Genomic DNA, 14,212 nt, shown 5'->3' with positions numbered 1-14,212 from the left:
CCCTAGACGCCCCATGAGTTTACCATAAGTAAGTGTAATTTTCTAGAAGGGAAAAGTGTCTCCATGTGTTTCCTGCTCGGGGAACACAGGCCAGGGCCCTCACATGATGCTGTGTCTGTCAGACGCCTTCAAAGGGAACTGACGATGTTCCTCACTTCGCTCTGTCTCTTCTGTGTCATCACTTTGACCCAAGAGCCTAAATCACAGCCAGACTGAACTATCATCAGATCCAAGCCTGTGTCTGCATCTTTATTCAGATGCATCTTTTCAGCATGTCTTCTTCACTACCATGAACCAAATGGTTCCCTCTCTAAGGCCAGTGTGATGCTACCTTCACATAGCCATTCCTTGATCCCTTGATGACGTATAACACACTGCCTCTAGCTTCTCCCACCCCTACCCCACTCCATGGTTTATAGACCCTCCATTCTTGAATCTGTCCAGCAGGGGGGAAATGAAAACCAAGTGTGTTATATTTTGCTCTAGGCAGCATATGGGTTCCCTTTGGCATATCACTGTGGTCCTTGGCATCTTGTTTCAGCCCCCGAGCACCACGAACAGTTCCATGGAGCAGCAGCTGTGTGTGATGGCCATCATTAGCACCTTTCTTTGGCATCTGAAACTTTCTGGATACTCTGTGAACTAAGTTTGTGCTTTACAAGCCAGAGATGCTATTCCAAGCATACAGTCTTCAGATGGACATCACTGCCCCTGCTCTATCTCTACAAAAGTTGACGAAGCTTCTTCAATTCAACAATCCTCCAGCCCCCTGCTCCATGCAGGGGATGTACTTAGCAATATATACCAGGAGAAAAAGAATTAGTGAACCACCAGGGTTGAACATTTATACACTCTTTTTTATGCATTGAAAGACACACTTTTGATGCTTAGAATCACAATGTCCTCCATTTCTGCCTTAAGCCCTGGTATCATTAGCATAAGCTATATATATGTGCAACCTTCTAGGTGAAGTCCTGAGATTTTAAAGTCTTGAATTTCCTGGAAAGCTGTAAAGAAGGTAAAGAATGGGACACTTCGCATTTCCAAGTCTGTTCTCACCCTGCCATATGGCTTGGTTTAAGACCCACAGGGCACTGTGCTGGTATGTATGCCATTTCCCACTTTTGAGCAGCAATGAACTTGCTATATTCTTCCGTTATGTTTTGGGAAATGCTATGCCCATGGGTTGAAGGAAAAATCCTAGAAAGCTCCGACGTGAAAATTCATTGCCAAAACAGAATTTATAACTGTGTTGCCATGGCAGCCAATCTGTCACATTTCATATAGCCTAAGAATATCAAAGCCCTGGTGATTCTGAGAATAGCCCAAGGGGAACAACCAGGTGCAGACTCCACAAGGGGCCTAGGTCCACACCCATTTGTCAGCTCCTGATCCACTGCCTGTCTGTGGATCTCTCCAAACCCCAGCTTCTCCTTTTGAATGTTGTTCTTAGAGCATGGGCTTTCATATTCCAGTGCCCACACCACAGCTCCTCCTGGGCAAGAGTATGTATGCAGTGCTGCAGAATATGTGGGCATCGCAAAGCTAAGAGTTCTGGGGAATGGTGCAGGCTTCGAGAGACTAACATGAGAGGAGTCTCTCTCACTGGACATTTTCAGTGGTACTGGTAAGTGCTTCCGTGGTTAGCAGTCCTTGGATCATAATGTTGAAGCTAGTCGAAAGTTCTAGAAATATCTTTGAGCTGAGGAGAGGGACCACAGTTGCTATTCCTGGGTAAACATGACCTTGCAGGGCAGACGGATTCTGAATGAAGTACAAGGCACCAGGAGAATCCAGGGGAGACAGATATTTTAGAGGGATGGGAAACAAAGAACTTAAAAAACAAAAAAGACATCTAGCCAGCCACTCTCTGTTTTGTTTGCAATTATCAATGCTGGTCAAAAACCATAATGAAGGGCCAGGGAGATAGCTCAGATGGAAAGTGCATGTCATACGAGTGTCCTGAGTTTGGAGCCTTAACACTCCTGTAAAAAGCTAGGCGTGGCAGCACAATTGCTTGTAATGCCAGCACTGGGGAGGTGGAGACAAGAGGATCTCTGGGGCTCAATGACCAGCCAGAGTAGCTGGCATGGGGAGCTTCAGGCTCCAGCGAAAGACCGTGGCTCAAACACTAAGGTTAATCACTGGCTTCCACATACATGTGAACCCACATGTTTGCCCAGATGTACAGCCACACAAAAATGAAAGCAAACATAATGAAGATCTCATTTTCACTCCCTATAGTCTGTGGCCCATTATTATGAACAATTGCAAACTCAGGACCCGCAGACTTCCTTCAACACTGTGGGAATTAGCATGGTGAACAAAACAGTTATCACACCCAAACAATACCTAGCTTATGAAGAGGGTATTTTAAGATATTTAGAAGCAAAGACTCCACAAGATTCTGTTGTTCACATCAGCGGATATGAGATTTTCTCAGTCCTGTTTTCTCCTTTGACCAAGAAAATTAGTCTCATGTTTATTATTTGCTTAGTGTGTGTGTGTGTGGTGTGTGTGTGATAAATGAGTGTGTAAATGTGTGTGTGCCCATGGTGCACATGTGGAGATTAGAAGACAACGTCCAGAGCTTCCAGAACTGGTTCTGTGTTTATACCACACTGGCCCCAGGAATCACACTCAGTACCCTTAGCCGTCGAGCTTCTTGCTGGCCCAAGTAGACCCTTTACAAAAGTCTTGCAAGTGAGTGAAATGAACTTCTATAGTCACTGCTATTGTCTTCGGGAGCTCTCGGCAGTTTGCCTTTCTTGCTTTATCTAACAACTGGCTTATTATTATTATTATTTTGCTATGGTATTTCCAAGGAAAGCCCAGCTTTCATCTGTAAATACTTTACTATACATCACTAGGTAATACATTTTAAAGACATAACCACCATACTGCTATTACATTCAAATTAATAATCACTCAATATTAGCTAACACCCAAACAGTTGTTCCACAGATATTCTAATGCAGTTACATTTTGGTATCCCTGGCTCTGAACCAGTCCCCTATAGATGCTTGCGTCTGCAGATGTTCAAATCTTTTATGTAAAATGTTGAAGTATGTGCCTCTAATCTATATACATCCTCGTGTGCCCACTCAGTCATCTCTACACCATCTACAATAGAATGGTACGATGGAAGTGTTATGTGTTATGTAAGTAGTGGTATTGTTATGATTCCTTAATGCTGTGGGTTTTGTACTCGTGACAGCTGTGGCTGAGGACTTGGAAGGCTAGTCAGAGGGCAGCACACAGAATCATAAATATAACCCAAAGAGTCTGCCCATGTTCAGTTCAGACTCGGTATTGTGAGTATTTCTGACCTGTGAGGGGTGAATGCACAGGTGGGTAGCCCTGTCATTGTGCCATGGGTCCTACACATGGTTTATTGTCATCACGATTGATGCCAGGCCATGGCTTGCACTCACACTTCAGCACATGAGTTTCTTTTAAAAAAAAAAAATGACTGATTGCCAGGTGGTAGTGGCACATGCCTTTAATCTTAGCACTTAGGAAGCAGAGGCAGGTGGATCTATGTGAGTTCAAGGGCAGCCTGGTGTACAGAGCAAGTTCTTGGACAGGCTCCAGGGCTACACAGAGAAACAACTGTCTCAAAAAAAAAAATGTGACTGACTACTTAAGAGAAGCTGGCTCTTTCATGCTTACAAAACGGCAGAAATAGGCTTATTGCTGACTCAGAAAGGATTTCCCCACACATAATTATAACCTGCACACAAGTAAATAACAATAACTTGGAAGCTTAGGAATGAATTCCCCTAAAACACACTCCAGAGGGATTCAAACTCACTTTGAAGGGATTGCATCTCATTTTCTAATAAATACATGGAACCTGTTCAGGCCAACTTGAACAGAATGGAACCCATGGAGCCTGTTAGAATCATCTGGAGCAGAAACTTCTTTTTTTTTCAATTTCAAGTGAAATTCAATCTACATGTCAAAAGCACTAATAGGATATGTAGGTTTTATCCATCCCAGACTGCAGGGCCCCATCCACAAATCTAACTACAATGGAGAGGGACTTCAGAGCCCTTCTCTAGGTTCCCAAGAGATGAACATTGCCAAGTCATAAGCAACGCGCCTAAGTGTCTTCTGGAGGAATGTTTGGGCAGATGGGAGATGCCAAGAAATGCAGGTGTGTGTGCACAGGTCTTCAGTGTGTTCAGACCCTGTCAAGTGGACGGCATAGCAGCATAGTCCAAACAAAGCTGAATGTAGACATGCTGCGGGTTTGAGAAGGTGCTCATGACAGCTGTGGCTGAGGACATGGATGCCTAGTCAGATGGTATCACAGGGAAGAACTCTTGATAACAAACACAAACTCTGATCTCTCAGAGAGCTCAGAAAGCCAAAGCTATGGAAAGAAAAATGCTCAAAGGGGCCGGGGCACAGGAGAGATTGCCATAAAGAACATGAGACACAGAGAAGCAAACAGGAGGTCCTTTTTCTTAGTAGTTTTCTATTAAATCCTTCCCAGCCCTTGTTCTGAACTGTAGTTCTTGATGTCTTGATGTGTACATCAGTGCGGTCCTAGTTTGTTCTCTGTTGCTCTGATAAACACCACACTTAGAGCAGACTGGGGTGGCTTACAGGTTACAGTCCAACACGGAGGGAAGTCAGGGCAGGAAACCAGAGCTAGGAACTGAAGCAGAGACTAGGGAGAGATTATGCTTATTGACTTGTTCTCAGGTTAATGTTTAGCTACCTTCCTAGGGATGGTACATCCAAAGTAGGTTTGTCATCAATCACCTATGAAGAAAATGTCCCACAGACATGCACCCAGGCCAGTCTGATGTTCCTCTTCCAAGGCGTTCAAGTTGGACAACCAAGATTAGACATGACATGAACTGAAGAAATGAGCACAAACCAACTCATTGCTAGAGAGCCATCATGCCCCTTGGCAGAGTGGAACTCGGCTATTAAAGCCATGATATCAGTAAGCTCCTTTCTACGACTCTCTGTGGAGATGACGATTTAATACCAGCATCTAAGTTATCACATTCGCCCAAGGTGACTAATGCGTCAGCCTGACTGTGAGACCTTGCATTATGGGTTTTGCAGAGGCCTCTGTTGAAGTAAGATGTGAAGAGCCCAGGTCTCCTGCTCTCACTACACCATCCCTCAGCAACTGTGACATGTTGGAGTGAGTCATTCTCAGTTGGCAAGAGGATCTTGCTCCATGGAAGACACACATACTCTTCAGAATCCACAGTGTTGGGACAAGCAGATTTCCATCCCATCATCACTGCTGCGAAAGGGGTACTTGTGACCCAGGGGAGTAGAGCTCTGCCAGGTCCCTGGAGGTGAAGATCGAAGCCCATTGGGATCATCTGGCAGAAAGACAATACTGAAGGACAAGGACAGATTTGCTTTCTGCTGAATTTCACTTTTAACCCTGACATGTTAATGCCTGTGTTCAGACAACCTGCCTCTGACTTTTCCTTGAGGTCAAAATGACCTTAAAGAGCCAAGGGCTGCTATCCCTGGGAGGCTGTGGGGATTCTGAAACCCTCCTGGTGAAGCCCAAGTCCTGATGTTGACAGATGACAATGCTCACACAGACACCAGCTGGGGAACTGGGGAACAGAGTCCATTCCCTCTGCCATAGATTTTCTGTTACTCTCAGCCACATGTTACTGATCCCCAGAGCAACCACCTTCACTCCCTAGAGCCAGTTTTTACGCCTTCTCTAGTGGTCCATAGGGTCCAAGTGGACTTAAGGTTGAGTTCATTTAAAATAACTCAACACTATCGGATCCTGAGGGATCCTGAACTTCTTGGTCATGCTTCTCATATTTAAATGTATGCAGTGATGCCAGCCTAATAGAATAAGGAGAATATTATATATAGAAACGTAAAGGGCAAGCCTTTGAAAATTGCAAAAGCCATGAAAGCAAAATGAGGGGCTGGTGTTATGGCTCTGCCGTGAAGAATACTTGCTGCTCTGACAAAGACCCAGGTGCAGTTCTCTGGACCCACGTGGCAGCTCACAGCTACCAGCAACTACACCTTCAGGGGATCTGACATCCTCTCTGCCTTCCTCAGGCACACACACGCATGGACGCACACACACACACACACACACACACAGAGCATACATTCACAGACTCATACATACACCCATACATAAAATAAATTAGTAATGAGGAAATTGAAGTGGCTGCAGGAGACGCAGTATTCTTGGGGGCACAAGAACAGAGAAGGGTTTCTAGTTTGAAGTAGACCGTGGGGAAAATGGAATCACGGTCCCAGATTCCATTCCAGGTATCCCAGACCAAGTCTCAAGCTCTCTAAGTAGCTGACGATGACCTTGAACTTCTGATGCTCCTGCCTCTACCTCTCCAGTTTTTTGATACTGGACATTATATCACCATTCCCAGGACTAGGAATGGAACCCTGGGCTTCAACATACTACACAAGCGTTGGACCGACTGAGCTACATTCCCAACTCTGAAATTCCTGTGACCAGATGACTGAGCATTAGAAAACAGTTCACAAGCAGAATGTGGGAAATGACATTAATAGTTACCTTGCAGAGTGAAATGATGGCTCTCGAACAAATATAACAGGAGATAATTTCAGATTTTCCCAGTCTCCCATTGTGGCAGAAGTAGAATATGACGTCAGTCAGTGCTCACACTACAGTCCGTTTCAGCCAATCCATTCTTACCACGTACATCTCTAATCATTTCAGAAAGGAGCTCAGGGCAAGAGATTATAAGGTTTCTCCATGGAACGATGTAACTCTCTTCAGTTTCTTTTCTGTTTGGTGGTAAGAGGTCATCGACTTTCAATGGATCAGAGATCTCACATGTCCCTCACAAGACATTTAACAGAAGAAGACATCTGACAGGAATGAGTCCAGTCACACAGTGTTTCCAGGGAACATCCTGCCTTATTTCTGTTGAGGAACATTTTGAACTCTGAGAGATGCTCTTCCCTGATGACCGACATGGGAGTTCTCTGTCTGTAACGCTCCTCTGCACTAGTAGTGGAGGTTAATACGGCATTTGGGGATGGGATGGTGTGTTCAAGTGTGCAGTAGAAAGAAACCTCTCTTGTGCATTTGACAACTGCTGTGGCAGAGGGTGCTGCTGCTTGACTCACACGGTGTGCAAGAACAATGACTCTCAGTTGGTGGATTCTGTTCCCCAGCGGACATTTGACAGCACCAAGAGAATACTCGTCATGTCTTGGAGATGATGTTCCTGGCATCGGAAGGTCGAGATCTCAGGTGCTGTTTACCTTCCAAAGTGCCAGGCAGCCTCCCATGACAAATAATCTTCCATCCTGAGATTTTACTAGTTTTACTTTTCTTTTGAGGCAGAGTCGCATGTTCGCCAGGCTAGTCTGAACTTCGCTTTGCAGCCAAGGCTGGCCTGGAATTCTGAATCCTCCTGCCTCCCCCTTGCAATAGTGGGATTACAGCATCCACTACCACAGTGGGCTCATCTTTCCTGAGATATCAATAGCTCTGAGGGTGATAAACCTTTTCTGAAACCATAGCTAGAGATCAAAACAAGGCGGAGAGAGACCTTGAGGAGGATGCGTGCCTCAGTAACAGGCCTTGTGTAAGATGTGTCTGGCTTAGGTTACTCATGGAAATGAGCAGAGATCGAGTCAAAGCTCTGTTAAGTATACCACCTGGAGGGAGGATGATCAGCCCATCAATGCAGAAATAGAGAATCACATTGGCTTCTAGTTAACACAATGTATGGAAGCCACAGTGGAATGCGACTCAATCCCCGCCTAGCTTCATTGCCTCCTTAATAGATGCTGGAGGCTGAAAAACTCTATTGTCAAGATTTCCCTGCAGTGGTTATAGTGAAAAGGTTAGATTTAAAAGGCAAACAGTCTGGTGCAGATAAGCCAGCTATTGCTCCTCCATGCAGCTGTGTTTGGCCTCCTGGCAGATGCTTTTTGGCAGAGGTACCGGTTCCTTTAGTAGAATGTGTCTGCAGCATTCGGAGAGTTATCATGTCCCTCTAGCAGTTTTATAAGAGTAAACTTCTCTATTTTCAACTCTTTTCTGCCTAAAATTCCTAGAATAACTTACCATTTCTTATAACAGACAGTGATGGACTCAACCAGGAGAGCCATAAATCCACAGTCTAAAGAGTTAGATCGCACACAAGTGTTTTCTCTATGCAAGAGTCCGCATTCTGGATTCCTTACCACCTAAGGGATTTGTGGACCGTTTCCAGAGGCTATCTTATTGAGTTACTCTAGTTTTGAAAATATCATTAAACTTTATTTTCTAGAGCAGTTTTGGGTTCATAGCAAAACTGAACAGAAGAAGTAAAGACAATTCTCATATATGTCCTGTCTACACATACGCACGAAGTCCCCCACCATAGACGTCCACCGGCACATCGTCACCCAACATCTGTAGCTCGTGTTTGGGCTCACTCTTGGTTATGTATGTTGTGTGTCTTGGTAGATGTATAGGGATGGCTACCTACCATTGAGGATCGTGTTGTCTGTTTCTACGGACCTGACAATCCTCCACCCTCCTGTCCATTCCTCCTCCCTTCTAATCCTGGAAACTAACAGCCTTTGGTCTTCTCTAGAATGTCAAATGGGATGGCTCAGGTTTTAACGCTTATGAATTTACACTATCTACCTAAATGTTTGGTTTGTGTGTACATAAGTTCTCAGCTTATTAGATAACAAGGAGCATGTTGCCAGATCACCTGGCAAGAGTATGTTTAGTTTTATAATTAAACAGCTGCCAAAGCAGATGTACCATTTTGCATTCCCACCGACAGTGATTTTGAGTTTGGCTGCTCAGTACCTTCACAGCTATCTATGGCATTGACCACCTTTGTATGGGCTTATTTGTCTCTGGTATGTTTTCTTGGTAAGTTTTATTTTCAGATCTGCTGTCTATGTTTAAATCATGTCACTTTCTTATTAATGTTTTGAGGGTTGTATCTTCTAGATAATTCTTTTTTCAGATATGTGGGCCACAAGTATTTCCTCCCAGTTCGTGGCTCACCTTGGTTTCCTGACATCTTTTGCAAGTAACTTATTTTCACTTTAAAGAAGTCCAGTTTATCTACTGTTCCTTTCACGAATCACATATCTGTGTATCTTTTATCTCCCTCTCTATTGCAGCAGCTAACCCTTTATTATTTTAAGGTATATTATGGTACAAAATAATGGGTTTCGTTTTAGCTCAATACTGTGCCCTTTTATCTTGTCTTCTGTGATGCCACCATGTTGGTCCTGTTTTCCCTCCCTTCAATTTTTGTCTTATCTTTTAAAGGGTAGATTCTACAGATGAGATTAAACATGTTGTTTGTGGTTATGAGCCTGACTTAATTCATTTAATGTGATGATCTGCTATTACATCCATGTTCCTGAAAAAAATGCAATTATTGATGATAGATACACATACCATATATAGGTATATGTGTGTGTGTGTATACATATATATATGTATATATATCATATTTTCTTTATTCATCTTTTAATGGTGTCCGTCAGCTAATTCCAAAACGTGCCTGCTATGGGGAAACTGCTATAAGAGATATGGTGTACAGCTGTTGAATGCTGCTTGAGTCCCTTCAGATGTACAGAACGGCATGGCTACACGGGTTTACACTTCTCCTAGCAGTAAAGGTTCTTCCCTGTCACACAGTACTCCCACATCCTTGGGGACACTTGCTGTTCTCTTGACTTCTTGGTGGGCATCATTTACTCTGACTGGGATAAGATGCAATTTTGATTTATAATTTATGTATTTGATGGCTAAGGACACTGAACATTTTCATACATCCATTGGCCGTATGTATTCTTTTAAATACTTGCCTGATTCCATTACCTATTTATTGGATTATTTGGGGGCTGTGTGGTTTGTCTAGGAATGGCCCACATAGGCTCATATGTTTGAATGTTTGGTCACTAGGGAGCAGTGCTACTTGACAGGATTAGGAGGTGTGGCTTTGTTGGAGGAGGTTTGTCACTGGGGGTGGCGTTGGGGTTTCAGAAGCCCAAATCAGGCCCAGTCTCTCTCTCTGTCTCTCTCTGTCTCTCTCTCTGTCTACAAATCCAAATTTGGAACTCTCAGTTACCTCTCCAGCACCGTGTCTGCCTGCCACCATGCTTCCTGCCATGATGACAAAGGACTAAACCTCTGAACTGTAAGTCAGCCCTAATTAAATGCTTTCCTTTGTGAGAGTCGCCACGGTCATGGTGTCTCTTTACAGCAATAGAACCCCTAAGACACAAGGACTGGCGTTAAAGACATCCACCACCAGGTAAGGTCCTATGTGTTCCTTCCATTCTTTGTGCTATTTTGTCTTTTCTTCCATACTTTTTGTGAGCTTAATCTGAGCATGTCATATGATTTCATTTTTTTGCCTAACATATCGATTTTAAGTTTACAGGTGTGAGGACATCAGAACAAAATAATCCTCAGCCCCATCTCCTGTATTATTCCCATTATTAATTTCACTGTACATAACATGTGTGTGTGTGTGTGTGTGTGTGTGGTACTTAACTGAGCACATTGAGAATAGGATCAATGCTTTTATTCTATCTCCATTTATGTGTTCTTTTTTCATCAAAATACAAGTATCTTCTGTACGTATTCTGAGAAAGTCCATTTCTCCTTCATTTTTGAAGGCTAATTTCCACAAGGCAGAAAATTCTTACTTGGTTGAGTAACATTTCACCCCACCATCTTCTTCCTTGCTCCCATGTTGATAAGGATGTTCTTTTGTGAGGAAAGGGAAAGTCTGGCTAGCTTTAAGATACGTTATATGATTTTCTAAAATTTAGATATAATTTGCCCAGGTGTTTTGGCATTCATCCGCTCTGATGCTGCCCACACTTCCTGTGTCCGTGGGCTGGTGGCTAACTTAGGAAATTCTCTGTGGCAATTGCTCCAAATATTTCTCCGTACTCCTTCTGGTGCCCCTTATTTATGATATACATCTCATAGTAGCTCATGAGGACTGTGTTGCTCTATAACCTCTTGTCTCTTTGCTCCTTGCTTTTCATTGGAAGCATCTATTGTCTTCTTTCCTTGCTTAGGACCAGGCTTCCACTGAATCCATAAAAGGCATCCTGCATTCAGTGATCTTCATCTCTTTTGCTTTGGGACAGGTTTCATCCTCTGCCTCTACCTGGCCTGGAGCTCACAGCGCTCCCAGTTCATCCCAGGAACACATTTCACCTGCCTTGATCTCCACAGTTCATTTCGGACTCTTCAATGTTTCCACCCCTCTGTTTACACTACCCATCTATCCTTATGTATCATCTAATTTTCCACTAAAGCATATTAATTATGGTTATTAAAAATCCCTGTCCTAAAGTCAATGTTCCTGCCTTACTAGATTTCCATTGTGAAGCATGTTTATCTTTTTCACTTCTGCTATGAGAGGAAGGTTTTGTTGAAAAACTGGCATAAGTAAAGAAAATGTGGCACTGCCCAGGCCTTAGTAACGATGACAGTGGGTCAGGCAACACTTTACGAGAAGCAGTATTGGGCCTCCGTCTTTTAGAGAGCTTGTGATCTTCACACGTACTTCTTAGTGTCCCCTTCCCCTTAGACGAACTAGGACAGCTGGAGAGAGATAGAATTAGGTATTTTATGCAGAATATATGAATATTATAGTCCAGTCCAGTGGATCTTCCTTTTCTCCTAGGTTGGCTAGGCTCTGGTTACATAGATTTTCCTGATTGAAGACATCTGGTCCCTTTCAAAATGTTGCCTTTTGGGCTGGAGAGATGGCTGAGTGGTTAAAAGTTCTCACTGCTCTCCTAGAGGACCCAGGTTTGGTTCCCAGCATCCATGTTGAGTGGCTCATAACTGCATGTAACTCCAAGTCCAGAGGACCAGACACCCTATTCTGGCTTCAACATCCACCCACACAAATGTGGTGAACACAGACACCACACATACACTTTACAGAAAAACAAAACAAAAGGGAACATGTTAGCTATAACATAAGAACATAAAATGATACCTTTTTTAACCCCTGTGTCAGAAATGCAGGGATCTTTATTTCAATATTCACTATGGGGACCTAATGGCAAACTCACAAAATCACTAGTGGAAAATGTGCTCTGGAATTTTTGTCTCTCAGACTTGTGTGTTCTAAACCCATGGTATTTCCCCCAGCAGCGTGCTGTCATTCCGACCCTAGTGCTGGCTTCTGTGGACATCTGTGTTCCAGTGAGCTATGAATCTTGCATCCAGCTTATCTCTTTCTCCAACTGGGGATGCAATAATTTGGCCTGTGACCTTCTCTGGTGGATCTTAGAAGCCTCTTGAAATAAGGCTTCCCTCCCCCAGTCCTTTATTTGTTGTTTGATTAGAATTGTAACCTCTATGTAACAATAAATTGTAACTAAATGTGGGTTACACCCCTATTAAACTCTTAAGTTAAAGATGAGTTTAATGTATTTTGTAGACACATAAGAATGCTCACACAGTCTTAGGAGGCATTTTCTCAATTGCAATTCCCTCTTCTCAGGTGACTTGAGATTCTGTCAGTTTGACATAAAACTAGCCAGCATATAATCTATAATTATTCTGAAAAGGGGTCCGTAGTTTCACCAGACTCCAAAGAAAATGTTAAAAAGCCAATGTGATAGGGATAAAGCATGGTACCCACTTGATAGGGAGCCACCATGCTAAGGGAGAGCATGTATATTTTCCTCATGCAAATGGACGACCACCTTTGTACACTTGGATTGGGTCCTTTTCTGATACCCTTGCAACTTTGCCTCCAGGGTTCCAGGTAAGCTGTGGCATCAACAGTTCCTCATCCGTGGTCATTATTCACATGTTTGCTCCTTCTGCTGCCCATCCTTTTTCTTTCCTCCCATGCAAATGTTCTCGTACATTCTTACAATTTTACCCAGTCTCCCCAAATTCCTGGAACTTTGCAGTACACAAAGTGAGTCCCCGATCATCCTCAACGTTGTGGAGCATGCTCCTTCCATCTACTTCCTAGAGATATGCCTGACTCTTTTCCAAGAACAGAACTTTTCATCCCATCGGGATTCAGGGCTGGGGGAAGAGTTAGCAGTGTCCTTCTCCGACAACAGCGTTTTTACTCAATTCCTGTTCCACCCACATAAACTTGAGCTTTGGGACCTGGTCCATCTGCCTGAAGGACAAGCTGCACCTCTTCATTCTGTCACGTACTGACCTTCTGATTAGCAGCCCACACTTGTCAATGTTCTTATTATCCACATTTTTCTCCCAAGCCTTTTTAATCCTGCTGACCCTGATATAGCAACCATACAGATGGTGTACCCAAAGATCTCGTCTCCAGTAACCTTCATCCACATCTTGCTTTAGGTCCTTTCTTCAGATAATACCAGTACTGTTTAAGATGGAATACTGCAGGCAATTAAACATTTTATCCATTCTGCCCATGGCGTTCTAGAGGAAGTGTGGTTTAGAATGAAGATCTGGGGTTTTGATGCCAGAACGCTTAGGTACAAAAATCCAAGCGCTGTCATGAATTAGCTAGGAAATCATGAATAGGTTTACTTGATTGTTCTATGCCCCTAAATTTTAAGTCTCAACATTATCCTAAGAGTTATAGTTAAGCTGATATGTGCAAAGTATTCAGCATAGCATCTGATCATAAAGCATTCAGTATTCCAATGCCATCTTTCCAGATCTCTTATTCATCACTTTTGTTGCTGCATTAACCTTCAGATGAGTCTAGTCTCCTGGTAGGTTTTCTCTAGAAGTCTCCGTGTGCTCATGTCTTCAGTTTCTTTTGTGTTCAGCCAAATTGTCTTTTATTGTGTTTGTTTGGAGAGTGAATCAATGATGTGTTTTTGACTACTCTATCTTCTTGCCTTCTTGTCCTGCCAATACACCGGGCCACACCTACCTTCAGTCCTACCCCTCAGGTGTCCATTGTTGGCACTATACACTCTTTTTTCTGATGGTACCTCTGCCCAGCCATCCTTTTGCTTATCACAAATCAATTCTTCCCATTCTTCACAACGGTGCTGTCTTTCCTTTAACATCCCCCCATTACCATCTTTCTTCAGTCTTGCAAGATGACCTTGATACTGATAGTATACAAAAATAAAGAGACTCCCAAGGAGAAACTTCCAACTCCACTCCCTCTTCCTTGGACATATCTACATACCCATACCCTGCACTCGGATGGAAAAGAAGTCCCTCTTTTGAGTTAGGTAAATCCTTGCT

The 14,212-nt window shown here is 43.3% G+C and overlaps 1 protein-coding gene across 1 annotated transcript in view; it reads right to left on the bottom strand.

Moving 5' to 3' along the window:
* Ccdc3 (coiled-coil domain containing 3) overlaps positions 1 to 14,212 on the bottom strand; it is a 90,612-nt gene that overhangs the window by 21,952 nt on the left and 54,448 nt on the right. The gene's annotated exons all lie outside the window — the stretch shown is intronic.

The sequence above is a fragment of the Chionomys nivalis genome, chromosome 13 (genome assembly GCF_950005125.1).
Source record: "Chionomys nivalis chromosome 13, mChiNiv1.1, whole genome shotgun sequence".
Classification (NCBI taxonomy): Eukaryota; Metazoa; Chordata; class Mammalia; order Rodentia; family Cricetidae; genus Chionomys; species Chionomys nivalis.
This window is presented reverse-complemented; position numbering and strand designations above follow the sequence as displayed.